General features: G+C 38.9%; 1 long non-coding RNA gene across 1 annotated transcript; it reads right to left on the bottom strand.

The window, feature by feature from the left end:
• Nucleotides 1-2508: 2508 nt before the first annotated feature.
• Nucleotides 2509-3738, bottom strand: LOC134802217 (uncharacterized). The gene is made up of 2 exons (XR_010145811.1): nt 3612-3738; nt 2509-2699 (listed from the first exon to the last, which is right to left on the bottom strand). It is a non-coding gene; the product is annotated as an uncharacterized LOC134802217 (long non-coding RNA).
• Between the last annotated feature and the right edge of the window lie 4179 nt (nt 3739-7917).

Here is a 7917-nt window from a genome sequence, read left to right as displayed (position 1 = left end):
GGTGATCACGTGATGCTTTCCATAGAAAACAATGCGCCGGAAGCTTCGGCCCGGACACGGCCCAGTCTAATTGGCGATCGTGTTATCCTTAATGGTAATAAAAGGTTAATTTGCATGCAAGTAGTTGCTAGTCTACGCCTCGCTGTATACAAGCTGAAAGCTGAAACTGAGACACTTCGGTCGGCCAATAATTTATTTGTGTTGCGTCATGCGTGATCTGCAATGTCAAATAAATATAACAATTTCAGAAACAACCTTTAAGGAAAATAACACTCGTTAGGTACCTACTTGTTAAGCTAAACAAAGCCTAAACTGCATAGGTATCACAGATCCATACATTCAATACAAACAAGCCTAAAGCAAGCTCAGAATACACTGGCCCATTCACTGTGCATTTCTCGAAGTACCCAGTCTGGTTTCCCATTTCCACAGACCACATATCTTCTAGATGGACCACATAAAATCACTACGTCTGTACGTACTTACGTATCATGGGGCGTTACACATTAATGTATACTTTGTCAGGGACGCGTATAGCAGCTACCCTAATATCCGCAGAAATCTGAATTACCGTTTAAATTATACCGTTTGAATTATATATACTGTTGAATTTAAAACTGCGTTATCAAACGTTGTCAAGCGGACCCCAGGCGCCCATGAGTCGTGGCAAAAAAAGCCGGGACAACTCGAGAAAGATGATGTTATCAAACGTTATCATGGCTCCTTAGCTTTATCAGAACATTTCGTTCTGGGATTCGGAACATTTCGTTCTGGGGAACGATCTGGGATTATGGCATTTGTAGACGTGTTCGGTCGTATCGTATCTCTCTGGCTCTAACAGATAGTCGTCCTGAAAGCCGCTCGTGGCGCACCAATTACTGCGGTAATTGTGGTATTTTACAAACTACTAGCGACTATTTCAATGAACGTTTGATGACATACAAACGAAGTAATTGCTTCATAAAACGGAGTCCATATGAGGTAGTCCATGCCTTTCAAATCGTATATAAACGGAGCGAAGTCTCAAGCGCACATAACCACTCAGCTCTCCAAGATGGCGGCACTAAAGGTAGCCATGTTGTTGTTTGTGTTCGCCCTGTTGGCGACGGCAATGGCGATCCGCACGGACCCGTGCAACGAAGTTTGCAAGCGAAGCTTCGCGGAGAAAGACGAGTGCTGCCGCGCGCATGGGTACTGGAGGGGCCATGCTGACTGCCGCTACGGTTGGATGAACTGTTGGGATAATTAAATTAGACAGTGTTTGTGGTATTTCTTTGAATAAAGAGCTTTATAGCCTTATTTGTGATTATTTTAATTACCCATACCGGCCATACCATAGAGAAATATAGAGTAAGACCAAGAAAAGTCTGCAGCGGATTTGATAGCCCACGCAGTGCAAGTGTCATTTATACGTCATAATATCATGTTTGAAGTTTGACGTTTAAAATAACACGTGCGCTGCGTGGGCTATCAAATCCGCTGCAGACTTTTCATGGACTGACTCTAGTAAGAATAGAGTGCTCACTCCATACATCAGGCGGCCTAGCCAAGGTGACAATCGCTTGCGCTTCGCCATCGAATCGCTTTGTGTCTATCACTCTTCCATATTAGTGTGACAGTGACTGTTGCGTTTCGTTCGCTACGTAGCGTTAGCGATTGCCATGTTGTCTACGGGGCCAGTTTTGGTAGATACCAAAAAGACTATTATTTTCGCAGTCGACATCTAGCATCGAGTAGCGATTATCAGTACCGCTACGATACGATGTCAATTACGAAAATAATCGAATATTTAGTACCGCTACGATGTCAATTACGAAAATAATAGTCGTTTTGTTACTAAAACGGATGTATGGGGTGAGCACTCTATGTATTTTTTCTCTATGCCCATACTCAAAAAGTAGCTAAGTACATAGAGTTAGACCAAGAAAAGTCTGCAGAGATTTTGACAGGACACGCAGTGCAGATGTTATATTAAACGTCAAACTTCGTTTTCTATGGAAAGCATCACGTGATCACCTGTCATCTGTCATAGAAAAGTAAGCGCCGGAAGCTCCGTAGAGCTTAAATCATACACTTAACAAGAATCGTAAACAAAGAACTGTTGCCAGGTGCGACATCTGTCCAAACCTTTCAGTGTACCTCCTCATTGGCCTTCCCCACAGTACCGTCTTTACCATAAGGTCACACGGGGCCCGTGCCCATCCTCGGGGGGGCCCGTAAGACAGACAGTAACAGTATATTTGATTACCCGGAATAAATAGATCATAGTACAAAAATGTTAGTTTAATTAGCTTTCTTTACTTTCCAAAAGGGCCCCAAATTCTTAAGTGCCCAGAGGCCCCAGCATAGTTTAAGACGGCCCTGCTTCCCCATTACCCCCTACTCGTATTCAGAGACTTCGGTCCTGCACATATAGAATCTTTATATCCCAGACCATAACTTAAGATATGCATTTATAATCGTGCTTAATACCTACTCTTTGGTAAGTCAATGATAAATAAGTAAACGTAAACAATAAAACATTTATTACAAAGGATTTGACCTGTACATTTATCAAATAATTTTAACAGAATTTATCTTGACTGACATAATCAGTGTCTTCTTATGTCCAGCAGTTCATTCGGCCGTGGTAGCGGCAATCGACGGCGCCCTTCGGGTAGCCGTGGGCTCGGCAGCACTCATCCCACTCAGCCTTCGTCCTGAAAATGATTATAAATAAGTTTTTGGCAAAAATTACGTTTTTTGGTACAAGCTTATATCGCTGACTGTACCTATCTAAGTAAGCTACTAATACTCATCGAGACAATTAAAAAAACCAGAAACAGTTAGATTGCGTTGTTTTATCACAGAGTCCATATGGCCACCACCTCCTACTCCTGTCTCCATCATCAGATCAGCTGGATGGTACCGTTATTGCATTGTCATTCGACTTACATACGTATGCAAATTTTTAGCTTCATCGGAAACCGGGAAGTGGGTCAGATTTATAGTTCGTAGCTTTGTAATAGAGCCCGGCGGCTAATCCTATTGTCTATTGTTACGTAAAACCGCACTTGCTACTTACCTGCAAAAAAGGGTCATAATTATTGTATTTGGCACCTGAGCGCGGGCTAGTTCAACGCTCAACAAACCAGTGTAGGTGCGCTCTCCGATAACGCGCCTTTGTTACGCATCTCGATGACACATTTTAGACTGCTTCTGTAGTGTTCGACTCGCGATCGCGGCACGAGCGGTTTTACTTAACAATAGACAATAGGATTAGCTCGGGCTCTATTAGAAACCTACGAACTATAACTTGCAAGATTTGATTAGGTACAGACAGACAATGGGACAGGTGAAACTAAATAAAAGCTTGAAAATACAAATCTTAGAATAATTAAAACAACTTTATATATTGTATAGTCTGTCAAGCCATTTCCGTCAGTAAAAAAAAGCGACAAATTTAAAAAATGTAGCTATTTAGGTTAATCTTCCCATAGAAAATTTGAATTTCGCGCCTTTTGCTACTGACAAACTTGATTGACCGGCTATAAGTCTAAAGTCAATTTCAAATTCTCAAAAGTCTAAAGTCAATTTCAGTCATAAGTTTCTGATATTTGAACAATTCTCACCTGCTGCAAACTTCATTGCAAGCATCAACAAACGCCTCAGAGTAGTGCACGCCGATGGTCAGCACGACCACCAGCGCGACCAACAACGTCAACTTGTAAGACACCATGACTGACAACGGAGAACAGCAGAACTGTGAGGATGCACGCTGTGCCGCGTTTATATAGTATAATGTTTAACCCTTTGGACGCCAATGACCGATATATCCGCACCGCAGGTTCAACGCAAAAGACCGATTAATCGGTCACAGACCACAGAGCAACATAGACCTACGTGCATATGCAGAAAGTTCAATTTTAGTTTTGACACTTCGTTGACGTGGCGTCTGAGTGACAGCTTTTGTGTTTGACACGGCGTTGAAAAAGTTAAGGAAATACCTGCCTGCAGCCTGCACCTACTGGTTTTGTTTAGATAACGAGGCATGCATGCATTTGCATCGGGTTTTGGATTCCGTGCCGCAAAAAAATTACAATTGCGGCTGTCGTGAATCTATATTATCTATATAGACCTCGTTTGTAAACTTTTATTTACACGATTATTTATGGGACAGCCATATTTTTTTTGTGATTTCGGGATTGATCCCATCACTACACCTTATAAAACAAAGTTCCCCGCCGCGTCTGTCTGTTTGTGTGTTTGTATGTTTGCTCGCGATAAACTCAAAAACTACTGAACGGAGAGTGATTCTTGATGAAGGTTTAGGTGTATAATTTGTTAACCCGTGCGTAGCCGGGCGGGTTACTAGTATCAGTAAAAGTTCATTTGTATGACCTTTATATCTTACTACTAACAAGATCGGCTACATCAGCCACTTGCGAGCACACCAGCGACAGCAACGGAGTTGACAGCAGTCGCCGTGGCCGAAGTCGGCCGTGGAGTTATTATTATTATTACTTGCAAACATGTTTTAAGGGTTGAAAAAAAAAACAATGCACTGATAATATAAATAACAAGAGGATACAGAGGGGCTACCGCGAAAACCGAAATTCGCAAATTGCGGGGATCTTTCTCTTTTACTCCAATGAAGGTGTAATTAGAGTGACAGAGAAAAATGCCCGCAATTTGCGAACTTCGATTTTCGCTGTTATAGCCCAGAGCCCTTTATATTTAAGTCGTGCATACACTCATATACCTACCAGTATGATGTCATTCAATTTTCCTTATAATATACTTACTATTGAGTAAGTAATCGTATTTTCCTTTCATCCTCAAATTTTCCTATTACTATACTTACCTCATACCTGCGAAGCTGCTGATCCTGTGTTCGAATCCCGGTGACGAGTGGGTTTGGGCGGAGGTTACCAAATTCGAAATAGGTTCAATCCTGACTTTTCCAGGTGTGGTATTAATTCGTCGAATGGCTCCCCATTCGAAGTGGGAAAGTTTTAGTAGGTTTAATCATGTATAAACGACAATTATTTTTCTTGATAGTTACATTAGGTACATTAAATGTATTGTGTGAACAGAGTGACTATGTTTTGTTGCATCTCATCCATTATGTGACCTAGCGTTCTTTGATATGACCTAGGTAACCTACAGATTAGATATAAATCATATAAATATAATCTAGCAAACAAGTATTGTCAGTGACCGTAGGCAGAGTAAAAAAAACTAGGCATAGATACCGCCAACCGGGGTGAACAGGGATGGCTGGGGTGAATAGGGACAAATTTTAAAATGTGTTTTACCTGACAATTGCTTAAAAAATTACTCAAATTGTATCATATGAAATCTACTATTATTTTTAATCGAATGATTCAATTTGTGTACGTATTTTTTAAGAAACTGCCAAGTGAATCGCATTTTATGCTTTGTTCCTATTCACCCCAGGATATCCCTATTTATCCCGGTTAACGGTACTCGCTTTGAGGTTATATATAACACTTGCATGAGGAAAATACAGTAGAGATTATTTCTGCCTACATGACCAACGACTCTTGTTTATAGGTACATCGTTTCGCATTTCCATTCCATTTCCGTCAGTAGAAAAAGGCTGCAAATTATAAAAAATGCAGATGACAAGGCTGCCCTCCTAACGAAAAGTGCAATAACTCGAGTTTTGGGTCAAGTTGAGTTATATACATATTCGCGTTGAGCATAACGAGTTCTATATTTTCTTCTTAGACAGTTTTAAGGTATCTGTAACGTAAACATGTTTTTTATTAATCAAAACTGCAATATCTGAGGCAATGACTTGTGATTTACTTATGAAGAACGACATAACTGTAGTTATCGCTCTTATGCTTAGTAAAATTGTGATAACAAATGTTAGTCCAATAACTAATCATAAACGCAATAAGTGAAGTTGTTACACTTATGTTTAGGATTGTCGAAATTTTAATGATAAGTTTATTTAATAACAAGGCAATACAACTAAGTTATTGCATTTATGTTTAGGACGATGGGGCACAGACAGTATAGTTTTACCAATAACGGTGCAATATGATGGCAAGTTGTCGCATTTATGAGTAGTAAAATGTTCACTGCGGGGCGAAGGGTACGGAATAAGTTTCCATTTTGTGCCATGAGCATCCATCAGTCGCCTATTTTTGTTAGATTTTTTTACCGAATAATATAATTGCAATAGTGAGACATGAAAAACTAGTATTATTTACCAGAAGTAGGACTCTAAAAATAAATGTTTATTTTTTTTATTACTTGTGTTATTGTAATGTTATGTCATATAATCTTTAATAGAAAAAAAACCGACTTCTCAAAATAGTTTGAAATGCCATATATACATTATATTGGCCGGTATTTAACTGATATAGTAATCCACTTCGTCACCTTTTTCTCGTAGCATAAGTATTTCGTTTCTGTAAGGGTCGCAGTTCTAACCTAACCTTATCCACTTTTCTAGTAGCACTTCGTTTCTCTAAGGGTCGCAGTTCTATCCTAACCCTAACCTAATCCACAAAATCGAAATCGCCAAACTATGCATCGTTGAAGAGTTCTGTTCTAACCATCATCAGCAGTTCCACTTCATCAAATGCGACAGTTTTTAATGTAAACGCTTGATTTTCTGTTGAAAATACAAAAATCTCTATACGTATGCCTTTAAGATTTGAGGAGTTCCCTCGACCTCATGGATCCCATGTTCAGAACTCGAGCTTGACATAAATGTGGCTTAAAAACTTAACTTGCTTAATAAACATAACGAAGAGGACAAATCACCACACGTGAACTATGCGTCGTTGAAGAGTTCTGTTCTGATCATCATCAGCAGTTCCACTTCATCAAATGCGACAGTTTTTGATGAAAATACTTGATTTTCTGATGAAAATACAAAAAATCTCTATACGCATGCCTTTAAGATTTGAGGAGTTCCCTCGATTCCTCGTGGAACCCATCATCAGAACTCGAGCCTGACAAAAATATGGCTTAAAAACTTAACTTGCTTAACAAACATAACGAAGAGGACCAATCGTCAAACGTGAACTATGCGTCGTTGAGGAGTTCCCTTCTGATCATCATCAGCAGTTCCACTTCATCAAATGTCACCTTTCTTAATGTATATGCTTGATTTGAGGAGTTCCCTGAATTCCTCATGGATCCCATCATCAGAACTGGGTTTTGACAAACACGGGACCAATCTGTACCTACATCCAATTAAAAAAAGAATTTTCAAAATCGGTCCTGTAATGACAGAGGTATGGAGTAAAAAACATAAAAAGTAAAAATAAAAAAATATAAAAAAACATACAACCAAATTGATAACCTCCTCCTTTTAGATTTGGAAGTCGGTTAAAAATACACTTTTGCAACAACCATAATAGAAAAAAAAATTAAACACTTTGTCTTACTAATTAAAACTGCAATAAGTAAACTACTTATTGTACTTAAGATTCAAGCATACAGTACAGCACCATACTATAATTGCTTAAAATAATCGTAATATCTTGAATTACTTACGATAAGTGCGATAAGTATACTACTTATTGCAGTTATGGCTTGTAATTATATCATGTCTGTATTGGACCATCCTAAGCATAAGTGCGTTTGCTCATTTTTTATAGTATAAATAAATAAATAAATAAATAAATAATTATTAGGTACGTACAAATAAACTCAAAAATATTATCTATGTTTTGGTCAAAGTTTCAAGTCAATAGGATGTGTAATATTGGAGATATCAACTAAACAAATTTAAAATCTTTTACCGCGTTTTTCTCGAAAGTAGCTTGACTCTAGTTATTGCACTTTTCGTTAGGAGGGCAGAAGGGTTGACCTCCCATAGAAAATTTGAATTTCGCGCCTTTTTCTACTGTCAAATTGGATTTGCCAGAGTTTATCCTTTTTGCGTTTTAA

This window comes from Cydia splendana, chromosome 24, assembly GCF_910591565.1.
Source record: "Cydia splendana chromosome 24, ilCydSple1.2, whole genome shotgun sequence".
NCBI lineage: Eukaryota > Metazoa > Arthropoda > Insecta > Lepidoptera > Tortricidae > Cydia > Cydia splendana.
The sequence above is the reverse complement of the archived record's forward strand: the minus strand, read 5'-3'. Positions and strand labels throughout refer to the sequence as shown.